Source organism: Cupressus sempervirens, chromosome 5 (genome assembly GCF_028749045.1).
Source record: "Cupressus sempervirens isolate cs-2001-9-10 chromosome 5, ASM2874904v1, whole genome shotgun sequence".
Lineage (NCBI taxonomy): Eukaryota > Viridiplantae > Streptophyta > Pinopsida > Cupressales > Cupressaceae > Cupressus > Cupressus sempervirens.
The window spans coordinates 360103942-360121178 of NC_143122.1; the positions used below are offsets into that span (position 1 = coordinate 360103942).

General features: G+C 33.3%; 1 long non-coding RNA gene across 1 annotated transcript; it reads right to left on the reverse strand.

The window, feature by feature from the left end:
* Positions 1 to 575: 575 nt before the first annotated feature.
* Positions 576 to 1014, reverse strand: LOC149556223 (uncharacterized). The gene is made up of 3 exons (XR_016352341.1): positions 945 to 1014; positions 795 to 848; positions 576 to 608 (listed from the first exon to the last, which is right to left on the reverse strand). It is a non-coding gene; the product is annotated as an uncharacterized LOC149556223 (long non-coding RNA).
* Positions 1015 to 17237: the final 16223 nt, after the last annotated feature.

Consider the following 17237-nt stretch of genomic DNA (forward strand, 5'->3'; position numbering starts at 1 on the left):
GATAAGAATACTATTTTAAATTTCAAAAGTTATAAGGTATGAATTTTTTAACCAAAAAATAGAATATGTTAAGGCCTGCAGCTTGACAATTGCAACAAATCCTTGTTTATTTACCAAATCTAAAATGAAATATGTGGCTATTCCTTATTATTAGGAAAGGTTGATCTGAAAAATTGATCCTTGATCAGGATATAGATTACTTGTAGATAACAATACTATTTTTTTTGAAATATTATTACATAAGGCATATAAATTTAGCAACATCATAGGAGACAATCACCTTGCAATTTTCATAGCTGCTACTAAATTACCAAATCTAAAATAAAATAATGTGGCTATCCCTTATTCTTAGAAGCTTGGACTGAGTTTACAAGAACCATTCAGCACATGTTATGAATATTGTAAATATACGGAGAAAAGATTTCCAGAATTTCCAAACTACATTGACTTGCATCTCCAGATGTTCAGTGTGTGCTTCTTTCTTCAAATGCTTTGAAACTTTGCTACTTACTTGCCATGTATCTAAGAGCCTCCTCAGATGCTCGATGTTGTGCTTCCTTCTTTGTTCTACCTATACCTACTCCTACTTTTTCTCCACTAAACAAGACCTGAACTCAATAAGAATTGTTGTAACAAATATAAATAATGTCAGCACTAATTTAATCAATTTGCAGTATTGAACATATTATCTTTAAATTAAACTTAATATAACTTCCATGGGGATGTAATTAGAACCAATTCATTTATTATGCACTATTTTTCTTCTATAAAGGCCAGCAACCTAGCATACTAACCTCCACAGTAAATTGGAGCTCCATTGTCTTATCCAAAAGAGAATTAAATTCCACCTGAGAAACAGCTAATCAAAAATCTAGTAGCTGACAATATACAAAGACAATCATGATACAAAGAAAATGATAGTGTGACAAATCCCAGCTGAATACCTTTGTTCCACATTTCATTGCAATTTCTTGTAAAACTCCCATAGCATTCGAAGCATTGAGTATGTTACCTCCTCCTAGATTGCTATTAGTTGGCACTTTGTTCATGGAAGATTCTTCATCTTCTTATTAGATCAATCAAAATAAGACCTTTAGTTTAAAAAATCCACCAGCATTTCCATATACAAGTCAGAACTAGAATTTGCATTATAATTGCATATACATTAACTCAAGGGTATGTGCAGGATCATGGTGTGCCAAAAAGTGGCGATCTGAAAAATATGTAGTTCTGAAATGCCTCAAAGAATTTCAAAATCTATTCCAACTTTTTTACCACCCATCCTGATACTAAATGAAAAAAATTAATACCTTTATAATTCCTACTATATCTTTCGATATCAACCTTATATGGTCATCTTTAAAACATCCCGAAAATGTGTTTTTCGCATGTTCTTATGTGTTTTTTACTTCAAGCATGTAGCTGACGACTTTTTTTAAACCAAAAGTTGATGTAATGAAAAGGGTTTCTTAAGAATGTTTATAGCTTTTCATAAATTTAAGGTTTGTCAAATTATGAGTTTAGTAAGTAATTATTACTGATTTTCTAATGGAGTTAGCTACAAAGTGTTGATTGACATACTAGTTGAAAAATAGCTATAACTTTCAAACCGTATAAGATTTGTGAAATCCAAGAGATGCGTCACATTCTATGCTTCGAATAGTATAAGAAAAAAAAACAAAAAACTTAATTTTGATTTTTTTTGAACTAGTTAAGGTGGTCAGACACGAGAGTTTTTTAATTCTGAAAATAGTATAGTAGAAAATTCATAATTAATTATTTATTTGGAATAAAAATTCCCAAAAATATGCGTCACATCCAAGCATGAGTCTACTTTTTATATCTAAAATTATATTTAAAAATATTATCATTTGATTATGATTAAGGCGGTCAGACATACACCTACTTTTTATTTTCGCCCTGAAATTTTTGAAGTACTGCATTAAAATCCAAACTTTTGACCAATCAAATAATGTTTTCTCTAGATAAGGCCTTGAATTTTAGAAACTAGATTCAATTTCCTATAGATTATATTCTTACAACTTTTTGATATAAAGTTTAGAACCACTCTAAAATTATGTGTCAAGTTTACATAACCCTGATTTTCTGGTTTTTCACTGCCACTTAAGGCCATAGTTTGGTACACCATGATCCTGCACATACCCTCAAGCTTGTCAAATCTCTCTCTTAAAATAATAGATAAATTTTGCAAAACTCGCAATTCCACTAAATTTTTGCTTCACATTTCATCTGACATTTTTTCTATTTCTGACACCTAATTTATGTCAAGCTTGGAACCAATTGATTTTGTGTAGCTTTTTATGGTCACTGCCTCATGAAACACCAATTTGGGGTAGAGACCCCCTCTGCAAGAGTCCACAAGAGGATATTTCATTTATCTATTGTTCAACATGTTGTACAACCTTAACCCAATTGAGACTCAAACCAGAGATATCTAGTAAAGAGGGCATACATATTCCTACACTGCTTGATCAACATAGATATTTTTCTTCTTAAGAGCAGTTATATTACCAAGCTCTCAAAAATATTAATTTAAAGGTTGAGCCAAGTTATTAGAGGATGTCAGAATTAGCCACATGCTTCACATCCAATATACATGCATGGATAAATGGGAATAAAAATATAAATGTAAAGAATAAAGTTACTAATTAGTAGCAATCAAAATGATAGTTATTAGAAGAATTTTTCTATATTTGGGCAAATATTAAAATCTTTCCTAACAAATAAATACCTGAATGGTAAAATGACTTTGGAACCATATGATTACTTTTTACTCTGTCATCTCCAAAAATTCCCTGTTGGAAAGGAAATTTTAATAAGCAAGTCCCTTACAAACAAATTCACTTTCAGATAAATTGCAAATACATACTAGTCAATACATGAATGTAGCAACAATTAAAATACCCACCTCCTCATAAAGTTTCCTTTTAGCCTCGCCTAGACACCTATCAATTGCAGGAGAATTCTCCACACCATGATTGAAAGAAGGCTATTGAATTTTTTTTTCTAAAGAAAGAGAATTGGACTAAACAATTAGTACTTGAGTTGGCCTTGTAAGTTGCCTAGGATTCATCTCTTCTTCTGCTCCAAGCCATCCACCAGGCACTTGATTTGGAGGTACTAAAATTTGCAATGGTCTAATAGGTATAGGAGGATCAATTGAATTATGTTTCCCAGTATCTTGTCCATGTTGCAGTATCAAAATTCGCCTTCTTGTATCGGGATCCAGTTCTGATTCAGGAAATTCACCTTCTTCTCGAATTGGAGAACCTTGAATATTAGATTCTATACTATTAAGGGTTTGAGGTACAAATTGTTTAACTGCTAGAATCCAATGGGAATATTCTTGAAAATGTTCGATTGGGGTATCTGTATGAGATGGTTGCACGGGAATAACAAATGGAGGTGCAATAGCAGGTTGTGTTTGATCGGGAAGGTGAGCCATCATTTTAAAACCTTGACGATCTGCCCTGTTAGAGGTAATCTCTGATTGCAAAGGAGAATTAGATTCCTGCAAATACAATAGCAGTAGTCAATGTAGTATAAGTATTTTGATTTTTTCTATGATTTAGTAGACACCATCATAAGATTATATAATAACAATAACTTATCCCTGATAGTCACAATGTAGGGTTTAGAGAATTGGACTAAGAAAAAGCATCAATATAATGCCTAATTCACTAGATGATTAGGAATGTGATCTTTTCTATGCAAGATTAGAGTCTAGAGAGAACCACTTGTGAATTTTCAATTTAGCTATCTATAGAATTGATTGTTTATATGGTTCCCTTAATATTGGAGAAACTATCCACTTTATTGCTCTCAGGAATAAAGAACATAATGCTAACATTACACATGAATACATAAACTAATATGCACTTTTAAGCATTGTTTCAATACAAAATACCACATTGATTTAGAAGAAACCAAGTCTCTCCATAAGGAAGAATATTATTGCAAGTGGAAATTAAGAGGTATTGTTGAAATTAATAGGCATTTGCATAATCCCAATAGAGACGAATGGTGAGGTTTAAATAACTCCTAGCAACCTATTGTAAATGCTCACAAATAAATTTGTACACATTCATTGGTTTCTTCTTCCTCCCAATTTATTGCAATCTCTTGGCTTTTTTTATGTAATTCTTGTGTACTTATTAATGCACCTAACCTTAAAAACACTGTATCACACACTTTTTTTTCTTGCAATGAACTCTGGCATCAACAATGTTAAAGATTTTAGCTGTGATAGAAATCTTTATCTCTGATTTTTCTCTATGTATTGAAATTGAGATAATACCTATGGATTATGTTTATAGTTGGATATTTGAGATAATATTATATGAAGTGACATGCGTCATGCATTTGGAAATATGAAGAGACTTGTATTTGAAAATTGAAGAGAACATTGGTTGTGATATGAAGAGTCTCTCAATTATATATATGTGATTGCTTTGTGTGTTGAGATAACGTATCAAGTTGACAGAATTGTACTTGAACATTTTTATATCAATAAAAGATATATTTTCCTAGTGTGGATGGGTCTTTCCCTTCAAGCCAAAGTGTTCTCCTAGAATAAATGTCTTGTGTCTTTTGTACCTTTTTTGTGTTCTTTGTTGTTGTTTATCCTTACTTCTAGGAAAAACATTAACAATCAAGGGGAATGAGGCAATTTGTACCAAGATTATTTGGGAATGGAGAGATTTATGGTCCAAGTGTGAATGGTTAATGAAGGTCTAATACAGCACACAATGTCTGAATCAACATTGGAATTAATTAGTCTTACAAAATGGTTGATATTAGTTTGCCATGTTGATTGTGTCCTAGGTATAGTTGGTTCTAGTATAAGTCTATAAAGATAATACATAAGATAAAGCAACTTAAGATGTGTCAAGCAACTATTTGTCAAGGGTCAATATGCCCTATGGATGTCCCTATCTAACTATATATCTTTTAATTGCATATAATAACTAATTTATGTTCTTTTTCATGACTATGTTTGACTCATATAATTGTGATCTCTCTAGCACTATGATGTCATTTAATATGTCTTACTAAAGGTTTTTAAATTTTGTTCCTTTTGCCATGTCATGTAATATGTCTTGCCTTGTTTCTTATATGTTTTGAAATTGTTGTTAGGCCTTGTAGCTTGTATAATTTGATAGCTGGAGAGCTTCTACAGCTAAGCAAGAAGGCCATTGCACGAGTTAAAGCCGCGCACTTGGGTACATGAAAATTTTATATTTTTTAATCTAATGTATATTTTAACTAGACTTTTAGCTTATATGTTTTGAAATTTCTTTTAATGGTTTAATGTTGTAAGTCTCTTGAAATAAGACCTTCAGGCAGTTGGTCAAAGTTTTACAAATAATCTTATCCACAAATTTTCCTAGAGCAATTGACTGAATGTTATAAAAGGTGATTGGGTTAAATGTCTTAGGAATAAATTCAAAGAAAGTATTTTTAAAATATTAAAGTATTTAACTAGGTCTAAGAAGATTTGTGTACTTTTGACAATTTTTCTTAGTTTGTGAAAGTTGTAGACCGAAGTTTTCATAGCCCAATTTTTGCTTCCTGCGAAGAACGATCATGTCAGATAATATAAGTGAAGAGAAAAATAGGGAGACAATTGCTAGATTCTAGTCTAACTCAAAAAGAAAAGGTGATGGAAAATGTTATTGTCCTTGCAAACTTTGTAAGGGCTTAAACTGTAGAAGACTGCTAATCAAAACAATTAAGAGACATTGTAGGGAGAATGGTCACATTGAAGGGGGGCATGACTATCATCCACTGGTAAGTTGTTCATTATATCATTTTAACAATTTATATACATATGAAATCACTTGATGATGAGTTGATTATCATGGTTTATTTATGTTAATCAATTTTATATAGGTTGATCTCCCTAGGGAAGTACATGATATGAACCACAACAATCTGAAGAATATGGATTTTGAAGTGGAGGAACATGGAGATGCGAATATCCAAGGTGAAGATAATGATCCCATGGAAGATGATGATCATGCGCCAGAAAACACAATTGAAGATGATGGTATAAATACATTGATCCATGACACATTTAGTCCAAGCACATCTGATCATGATGATGATGATAGCCTCGATGTACCTCTACTTGAGAAGGCATACGAGCCCCTATAAAAAGACTCCCAAACAACTCTTCTCTTTGATTTATTCTTGTTGTTGAATTTGAAGGTTATGAATGGTTTATCCAACATAACAATGTCACATATGTTAAGGTATGTCATATATGTCTTTTAGTTAACAAAGGGTGAATAATGTACCACTAATATTGTTTATATTAACAACTTATATTTTTTGATGTAGATTGATAGACGAGTTTCTGTTACCACCATCAAATATTCTACCTCGCTCATATTGAGAATTATCTATTGTTATGAAAGATATTGGAATGGAGTATGAAGCAATACATGCTTGTCCCAATGATCATATTATATATTATAAATAACATGAATTTGCAACACAATTCCCTATATGTCATATGAGTATATATCAAATAGATCAACTAACAAAAAAGGTGCCTCAAAAGGTTCTTCATTACATCCCTATTATTTCACGGATGCAAAAATTATTCAGGTGCAGTAGCTTGGCTCAATTTATGGATTATCATGCATGCAATAGAAGTCGAAATGACATTATTAAAATCCTTGTAGATGGTTTGGCATTTATGCACATAGAGGAAAAGTGGCAACACTTCAAAGAAGAACCTCGTAATCTTAGGCTTTCATTGGCAGCAGATGGTGTCAATCCATTTGGAGAGATGAGATCTGTTTACTTAGTGTGGCCTATTTTTGTTATCAACAATAACATTCCTCCGTGGATGTCAATAAAGAGGGAGCACATTATGTTGGCAATGATTGTTCCAAGTATCTTATCATTTGATAGTTATTAATTTACACGTACTTACAAATCTTGCAATAAAATGGTCAAAATAATTATGTAATTTTATTGTTCATTCCAGTAGGTAAATATCAAGTAAAAGATATGAATGTATATATTGAGCCTCTTATCAAATATTTGGTGGAGTTATGGAATGGTGTCACTATGTATGACGTGTCTAGACCAATAGGACAAAGACAATTTCAATTCCATGCAATACTTGCATGGACAATACATGATGCCCCAGGGCTAACACATTTTTGTGATATGTTATAGTGAATTTAAGTTGCGCACGATAATTCTAATTATAAAAATCAACATATTTAATAATCCAATTATATCATTATCTTGTAGGTCTTCAAACAAAGGGAAAATTTGCATGTCCAGTTTGTGGTCCAAAGATGAAATCTTGTCATTCAAAAAGTTTAGGAAAGCAGGTGTTTGATGAGTATAGACACTTCCTCCACAGGAATCATAAGTATCAAAGTACGAAAAAAAATCTTTTCAATGGGAAAGAAGAGACTACATCAAAGCCACAAAGAATGACACCTTGCCTATGGAAGTTGAACTATAATAGAATTAATCGTCGAGGTAATGTCATTCCACCTAATGGTTTATGTTTGTAATTTATATATTTCTATTGTGATTTTTGTTTACTAATTGTGTAATTGATGATCATGAAGGTCATCAAGGTAATACTAACAACCTTCCAAAGGGAATAAAAAGATATCCCAAACAATTTAGTAGGTTGCCCTACTATGAGTAGTTACAAATTGTGCATTTGTTTGATACTATGCATATTGGAAAGAATATAACAGAGACATTGTGGAAAATACTGGATGGAAGGCGTGAAAAAGAAAAAATTGTCAAAATTTGTAATGACATTCATGAATCCAATCATGCATTGAAGAATTTCATTCACTCAAATAGAAACAAAGATTAGATTAATATAAGTGCCCTTCCTTGGTTATTAATGAAGCAGCAAAGTGATGCCATAAAAGAATTCATACGAAAAATTTGATTTCCCACAAGATTTGCTGCAAACATAAACAATATCATATCAAAAAAAAGTGAATTTGGGCTAGGGCTCAAAACACTTGATTGGCATACTTTCATCAAGGTAAGTTATTTTCTTCTATATATACAATATATTCATAAACTATGTTTACTATTCGTTATGTTATGTTAGAAAATAATGAAATGATTGGTTTATAATTACTGCAGTACATGCTTCCTCTATCTCTCCTAGAGCACTTCAACAATAACATCAAACAAGTGATATATGATCTTGGAAAATACATGAGGTAAGCAGTAATATCTGTTCAATTTTTTGTATATATTTATTATATTCATGATTTTTTTCTTGCTATGTAATCTATTGTAAAGTCTCATATCTATATTTTTTTGTGACTTGAATCTCTTAATGTAGGTGGTTGTGATCTAAAGAAATTCATAAAGAAGATATAAACTATTGGAAGAGAAGAATTCTTCATTTACTGTTTGAAATTCAAAAGTGTCTACCTCCAACTTTTTTCAATGCATAAGAACACTACCTCATACACCTAGTTCAGAAGATTGAATTGTGTGGACCTGTACACACTAGGTCAATGTAGATGGTTGAGAGGCACTTGAAATCTTTGAACGCTTTGGTTTGACAAAGAGCACATTTTGAGGTTTCTGTGGTAAAGGGGTATATGGTCTACCATATTATGGTGTACATTACTGAATATCTTCCTAAGTTTGTATCAAATATCCATGTAGATTGCATTTGGGATCTCGAGCCTTTTAAAAAATTAGAAGGGGAGTACTTGATGGGGAAAGGTACATTGAGGAAAGTGATTGTTAGAATTCTTTAGAATAACTGAGAGGGGAGGGGGGTGAATCAATTATCCAAGGTCCAAATGCCCTATTAATACCTTTTTACTGCTTTTAATGAATCCATACACTTTTTATCCATCCAAACTTAAATAAATCATATAAGCAAGTTACAGTAAATCAATATGCAAAGATAAAACATTCAAAATCAACACGACACAATGATTTATGTGGAAACCCAATTTGGGAAAAACCACCAGTAACATGTTACTTGATTCTCACTCTTCTGAAGTGATGCCCTGTTAAAAGCCTACCCTGTTAAAGGCTTACAACACACTGTTAAATGTGACCTTGTTAAAGGATTTCACCAAACTATTAAGAATGGGCCTGGTTAAAGGTCTTTAGAACATTCACTTGGAATGTCACCAGGTTAAAGGATTTATCTAATGGCTATTAAACCAACCTAAGTCCATAGGATTTAAACTTACTGTTACAATTGCTAGAAAGTAACGATAATGGTCTTTTGATTTGATATAACTTACAACATACTTTGCAGATTTCAAATCACACTTTCAGTTCAATTCTTATGCTTGGCTTCAATCACTTCAGCTCTAACTGCTTGTCTCCCTCTCAAGCTTCATCTTCTTGAGTCTTCTTACTCATTCTGCCAATGCAATCATCCTTGTGGTCATCTATCCAAACAGAGTTCTTTTGCTTTCTTCTCCTTAGCACATTCTTCAGCACTTCATGCTTTTATGCTTGACCACCTCTCTCTCTCTCTTTTCATTAACTTATGTCTTCTTAAATAGAAATTTGATTTGCCTTTGCCGCTCAATTCTCCCTCTCCAATTTTAGGGTTTCAAAATGGATTAGGTAGGATACAATTATCTACCCTATATATTGTTCTCTTCTAGAAACTTCGCCAGTTGTATCCTTAAAAAAAATGTTCTACATGGTGTTCTGTGCCACCAGCTCATCATTCTTATCTTCCTTTTAATTCACAAATTTCTAGATAAAAACCTTGTCGGCTTAGATCTGGCGAATCTTTGATTTCCAAAATAATGCAGCAGCTCGGCATTATTGAGTTACTGGTGCTCGGCATCTCTGTGTTACTCGGCACCTATACCTTCTCGGCACTTGGTTCTGCTCAGCACTTGATAAACTCTGTGTCACTCAGCATCTGAAGTTTACTCAGCATCTGAAGTTTTCTTGGCTCCTTCTCTCTAATGAACTTAGTTTGATCTTTACAGAAGACTTAGCTAAAACCTTAAATCTTGATATGTTTTAGTGTGCCCATTCTTTGTATCTTATAGTATGTCATCAAATACACTTTTTCATCAATGGCTTAGTTGATCATTGTACTTCATTACAACATCATAACTTCAACCTTTCTCTAGGTGTTCTAGTTACATCTTAGTGATTGCCTCCACCTTGACAATCAACTAATTGATAGTATTTGGATCACTAAAGCAATTGTCATTCCTGCAAGTAGCAAGTTTGACATCAATAACAAAACAATGATTGAGAAAATTCTTTACCAATTCCATATATTATTCCAACAACTTTTCTTATGATCATTTCAATCATTTCCAACAATCTCCCTCTTTGGCATTGATGGCAAACCAAACTGATCAATTAATCAACTTAGTTACCACCAAGATTGTATACGTTGTCTTGCTGCAAATTTACTACTGATCTCATATATCTCCCTCTTTCATATATATCTCCCTCTTTCTTTGTATTGATCAGTTTTTTGCATATTTCTCCCTCTTTGACATAAATGCCAAAGATGTAGCATCTTTATCATGCAAAATATAAGCTTTGGCTTCTTGTTGATTTTCTCCCTTTGTCACCATGCTTGTGACTGATTTGGAGTTTCTGCTCCTGCTATCATCCTTTGCATCAACCTATTAATATTTCAATGATTTATTCCTGGTGATGCAGGGCAGCTTCCTTGTTGCCTTAAACTACTTGAGTTAGGGTTATGACCCCCAACTTGTCTCTAAGATATTCATAGGCATCCTTGGGAAATGGTTTGGTGAAGATATCTGCAGTTTGTTCCTTTGTGTAAATGTATTCCAACTTTACTTTTTTGTCTTCTACCAATTCTCTAACATAATGATACTTGATTGCAATATGCTTGGTTTTTGCATGCATCACTAGATTTTTGGATATATTTATAGCACTTGTATTATCACAATACAATATCACAAGTTTTGTTACTTCTTCTTTCATTTCATTCAATAGATGTGTGAGCCATACAATATTTGTGCAATTGACTGCAGCTGCCGCATATTCTGACTCTGCAGTGGACTGGGATGTACATGTTTGTTTCTTGCTAGTCCAGGTAACCAGCTTTTTGCCTAGAAATAATGCACCTCCACTTGTACTTTTTCTATCATCAATGTTTCCTCCCTAGTCTGCATCTGTATATGCATTGAGCTTAAATTTTCCATTCTTTTTGTAGTATAGACCAAAGTCATCAGTTCCTTTGAGATATCTCATTATTCTTTCTACTACTATGAGATGATTTTCTTTAGGATTAGTAGAGAACCTAGCCACTATTCCAACTGCTAATGCTATGTCTAGTCTACTATGTACAACATATTGTAGTTTTCCAATCATGGATCTGTACATTATTTGATTGACTTCAGCTGACTCATCATTTTTGGACAGTTTATTTCCTGTTGCCATTGGTGTGCTAACTGGTTTGGATTCCTCCAATCCAAATGTTTTAAGAATTTCTTTGATGTATTTTGATTGTGTAACAAATATTCCATGTTTGAGTTGATGTACTTGCAACCCAACAAAAAATTTGATTTCTTCAAACATAGACATCTCAAATTCATGTTTCATTTTGTCAGCAAAGCCTTTGCAAAGTACTTCCTTACCACCAAACACTATGTCATCCACAAAGATTTCAGATACAATGATGTCTTTACCTTTTTCTGCTTTGATGTACATGTTGTTGTTATCATCAGTTCTTTCAAATCAAATTTGCACTAGATACTTGTGAAGTCTCTCATACCATGCTCTAGGTGCTTGTTTCAAACCATAGAGTGCTTTATGTAGCTTACACACCATATCCCTGTTGTTTTCATCAACAAATCCTTCTGGTTGTTCAATGTAGGCTTCTTCTTCTAGTATACCATTTAAGAAGGCAGATTTTACATCCATCTGATAGACTTTAAAATCTTTATAGGCAGCATATGCAAGTAAAGTTCTTACTCCTTCCATTCTAGCAACAAGAGCGAATGTTTCTCCATAGTCTATTCCTTCTTCTTGAGCATAACCCTTACATACTAGTCTAGCTTTATTTCTAGTAATCTCACCATTCTCATATAGTTTGTTTCTAAATACCCATTTGGTGCCAATCACATTCTTGTTAGTTGGTCTAGGAACCAAACTCCAGGTTTTGTTTTTTCTTATTTGATCAATTTCTTCTTCCATAGCTTTATACCAGTCATCATCTTGTAATACACCATATACTATCTTGGGTTTAGATTTGTTGATCAGACATGATTCATGTCTTAGTATGTTCCTTGTCATTGGTCTTGCATCTTTGTCACCAATTATCTGTTCAGCAGGGTGATGTCTTTTTACATATTTGGATAATCTTGGCTCTGTCCTTGTTTCCATGTTTGATCTTTTGGATTCAGGATCACTATGCACTTTGTTGTCAGGTTGTTCTTCATCATGTGTACTGTCTTCAGAATCAGATTGTGCATTTTCTTCATTTTGCAACTCGGCATTCACTGGTTGTGACTCGGCTGAAACTAACACTTGTTGTTGATTTTCAATTTGATTGACGTCATCTTCATCAACAGTCATTCCTTCATAAGAATACACAAAGGTTCTGTACTCTTCCATTTTCTTTGGTATTTCAGCTTGGACTTCTATGTGCTCATCAAAATTTACATTTGCACTTTCCACAATTTTGTTAGTGTTAATATTCAAACACTTATATGCCTTACTTCTAGTGGAGTAACCTAGAAATATGCCTTCATCACTTTTTGCATCAAATTTTCCATTTCTAGTATCTTTAAGGATAAAACATTTGCAACCAAACACTTTGAAATGTTTTACATTGGATGAGTAACCATACCATAATTTAAAAGGTGTTGTATTTGTACCTTTCTTGACTTGTACTCGGTTCAGTGTATGAACAGCTACACTTACAGCTTCTCTCCAATATTTTAAAGTGACAGTCTTTTCCATCATTAATGTTCTGGCATAGTCAATCATAGATCTATTTCTTCTTTCAGAAATTCCATTCTGTGGGGGAGTTCTAGGAGCTGATGTTTGTCTTTTGATTCCTTTATCATTACAGAATATCTTGAATTCATTTTATGTAAATTCACCACCTCTATCTGATCTTAGACATTTCAAGCTTTTTCTAGTTTCCTTTTCAACTCTAGCCACATATCACTTAAACATTTGAAAAGCATCAGATTTCTGTTTTAAGAACATAACAGTCATCATCCTGGAGTAGTCATCAACAAATAGCATTATGTATTTATCTCCTCTATAGCTTTGTATTTCCATTGGACCACATAAGTCAGTGTGAACTAACTCAAGTATCTCTTTAGATGTATAGTTTTTTCTTTTAAAACTTAACTTTGTCATCTTTCCTAGCTGACATTGTTTGCACATGATATTATCAGGCTTCTTCAATTTTGGTAAACCTCTGACTTTCTTCATTTTACTGATATTGACTAAATTATCAAAGTTGACATGACATAATCTTCTATTCCATAACCATTCATCATCAAATTTTGCAAATAAACAAGAAACATCATCCATATCAAGGTAAAACAAATTACTCTTTGTTTGATCTCCTTTTCCTATCAGTTTACCATTAGTATCATAGATTTTTGCAGTTTTGTTTCCAAATTCCACTTTGCAACCTATATTGCCTAACTGTGAGACACTCAGTAAATTGTAGTTTAATCCTTCAACATAGTATGCATTTTCACATGAAATTTGTTCTGTGAGCTTAATGGAACCTTTTCCTTTGATTTGACATGGAGCATCATTACCAAATCTAACACTATTTCCATCATACTGAGTAAAGTTAACAAACTTACTTTTGTCTCCTGTCATGTGATGTGAGCATCCACTGTCTATAATCCATCTATCATTCTTGTTTATACATGTTACCAGTACTGTGGTCTCTTCTTCATTAGATTGGTCCTTCATGGCTACATAAACAACTTCATCATCATTGTCATCAGAATTTTCTTCAACAATATAACACTTCTTACCTTTTTCTTTGTAACCTCTCTTGTCATCATCTCTTCTATTCTTGTATTTGTTACCTTCCTTGGAATCCTTTTTCTGTGGACACCTTGCAGCAATATGACCTACTTCATTGCAATTGAAACAAATGATAGGCATCTTACCTTTGAATTTTCCTTTGCCCCTGTGAAATCTTCTAGCAAGCAATGCTTCCAATTGTTCCACATCTTCCTCATCAGTTCTACTGTCACTAGATACATACTTCATTTTATTCCTTTCTTTGATTTCACCTGTTTAGCATCTTTCAGTGATAGCTCGGCCTTAAAAGCAGATTCAACATTTTCAAGTATGTAGTTGTCAAAGTTAGATAACTCAAATGCAATGAGTCTACCTATTATACCTTCAAAACTTAGATTATTTCTTGGTATACATCTTAGCTCTTGTATTGCTAATACTCTAATAGCATAGATAGGGAGAAAGGTTCTTAAGAACTTACTATTAATAGTATCTTCATCCAATTGACCACTCAAGCATCTTATTGCACTTACCACTTCCTTTATTCTTGCACCATACTGAGCAGCATTCTCATTTTCTTCCATTTTCATGTCATCAAACTTTCCTCTGAGACTTTCTCTTTTTGTTCTTTGTACATTCTGATCTCCTCCATAGATGTCTGATAGGGCTTTCCACATTTTGAATGCAGTGTCACATCCTTTGATATCATCAAATTCAGCATAGCTGAGTGCAGAGGCAATTTCCAACATTGTCTAATTATGTTCTTGCTTGTTTTTCATGTCTTTTGCAGTAGGAGCACCTATTGGATCTACATGTTCAGTGACAATTGAATTTTGGGCATAATCTCCTATGGATCCAAGATGTAGCTTCATCAAACTTTTCCATGCAACAAAGTTGTCTTTGTTGAGCTTGGGAACTTCTCTCTTTGGCATTTTGATATTTTCTACTTTTAGTCCCTTTAAACTGAATCAGCAGTCAGGCTCTGATACCAATTGTTATAATTCTTTAGAGTAACTGAGAGGGGAGGAGGCGGGGGGTGTGAATCAGTTATCCAAGGTCCAAATGCCTCATTAATACCTTTTACTACTTTTAATGAATCCATACACTTTTTATCCATCCAAACTTATATCAATCATATAAGCAAGTTACAATAAATCAATATGCAAAGATAAAACATTCAAAATCAACACATGATACAATGATTTACGTGGAAAATCAATTTGGGAAAAACCACCAATAGCATGCTACTTGATTCTCACTCTTCTGAAGTGATGCCCTGTTAAAAGCCTACCCTATTAAAGGCTTACAACACACTGTTAAATGTGACCTTGTTAAAGGATTTCACCAAACTATTAGGAATGGGCCTGGTTAAAGGTCTTTAGAACATTCACTTGGAATGTCACCCGGTTAAAGGATTTATTTAATGGCTATTAAACCAAACTAAGTCCATAGGATTTAAACTTACTGTTACAATTGCTAGAAAGTAACGATAATGGTCTTTTGATCTGATATAACTTACAACATACTTTGCAGATTTCAGATCACACTTTCAGTTCAATCCTTATGCTTGGCTTCAATCACTTCAGCTCTGACTGCTTGTCTCCCTCTCAAGCTTCGTCTCCTTGAGTCTTCTTACTCATTTTGCCAATGCAATCATCCTTGTGGTCGTCTATCAAAATAGAGTTCCTATGCTTTCTTCTCCTTAGCACATTCTTCAGCACTTCATGCTTTTATGCTTGACCACCTCTCTCTCTCTTTTCATTAACTTATGTCTTCTTAAATAGAAATCTGATTTGCCTTTGCCACTCAATTCTCCCTCTCCAATTTTAGGGTTTCAAAATGGATTACGTAGGATACAATGTATCTACCCCATATCTTGTTCTCTTCTAGAAACTTTGCCAGTTGTATCCTTAAAAAAAAATGTTCTACATGGTGTTCTGTGCCACCAGCTCATCATTCTTATCTTCCTTTTAATTCACAAATTTCTAGATAACAACCTTGTTGGCTTAGATCTGACGAATCTTCAATTTCCAAAATAATGCAGCAGCTCGGCATTATTGAGTTACTGGTGCTTGGCACCTCTGTGTTACTCGGCACCTATACCTTCTCGGCACTTGGTTCTGCTCGGCACTTGATAAACTCTGTGTCACTTGGCATCCGAACTTGCTTGGCATCTAAAGTTTACTCGGCATCTGAAGTTTTCTCAGCATCTGAAGTTTACTCAGAATCTAAAGTTTGCTCGGCTCCTTCTCTCTATTGAACTTAGTTTGAGCTTTACAGAAGACTTAGCTAAAACCTTAAATCTTGATATGTTTCAATATGCCCATTCTTTGTATCTTATAGTATGTCATCAAATACACTTTTTCATCAATGGCTTAGCTGATCCTTGTACTTCATTACAACATCATAACTTCAACCTTTCTCTAGGTGTTCTAGTTACATCTTAGTGATTGCCTCCACCTTGACAATCAACTAATTGATAGTATTTGGATCACTAAAGCAATTGTCATTCCTGCAAGTAGCAAGTTTGACATCAATGAAAAAATAATGATTGAGGACATTCTTTACCAGTTCCATATATTATTCCAACAACTTTTATTATGATCATTTCAATCATTTCAGACAAGTGAGAGGTAATAAATTATAATATGTTATTGTACTAAATTATTTATTAATCTTCAAAATAAATCGATTGTAAGTTGTTTATTTTTCTTTTTGTACAGGTGGTCGAGAGTGGGATGCACTACATTTGTATATTGAAAACAATCTTGATTGGATGACGGTATGGATTGAACGATGTCAACATTCTAGTCGCACGTTAACATGGGAAGGTGTATCTTAATTGGTTAAAGAAGCTCATCGTAATGGAGATTCCAATGTTATGCAAAGGGAAATAGATTTAGCACGTGGTTCAAGAGATTTCTAGGTACATACAAATTTATTAATCACCCGTATGTTTATGAACTCATGATACAATAATTTTGACATGTTTCACATATTATTGCAAGTTAAACAACACAAGGCTATGTTCTATAATGGTCAAAAATTTCACGTCAAAGAGTTGGATGAGACGAAGAAAACTTGTGATTTTGGAATAACTGCAATCTTTCAAGTGACTAATATTTCATCTAGAAACGACTTACATCCTTGAGAGTCTAAAAATTGATACTATGGCATTTTGGATGATATACTTGAGTGTGACTTTAGTTCCTTCAAATTAGTACTCTTCATTG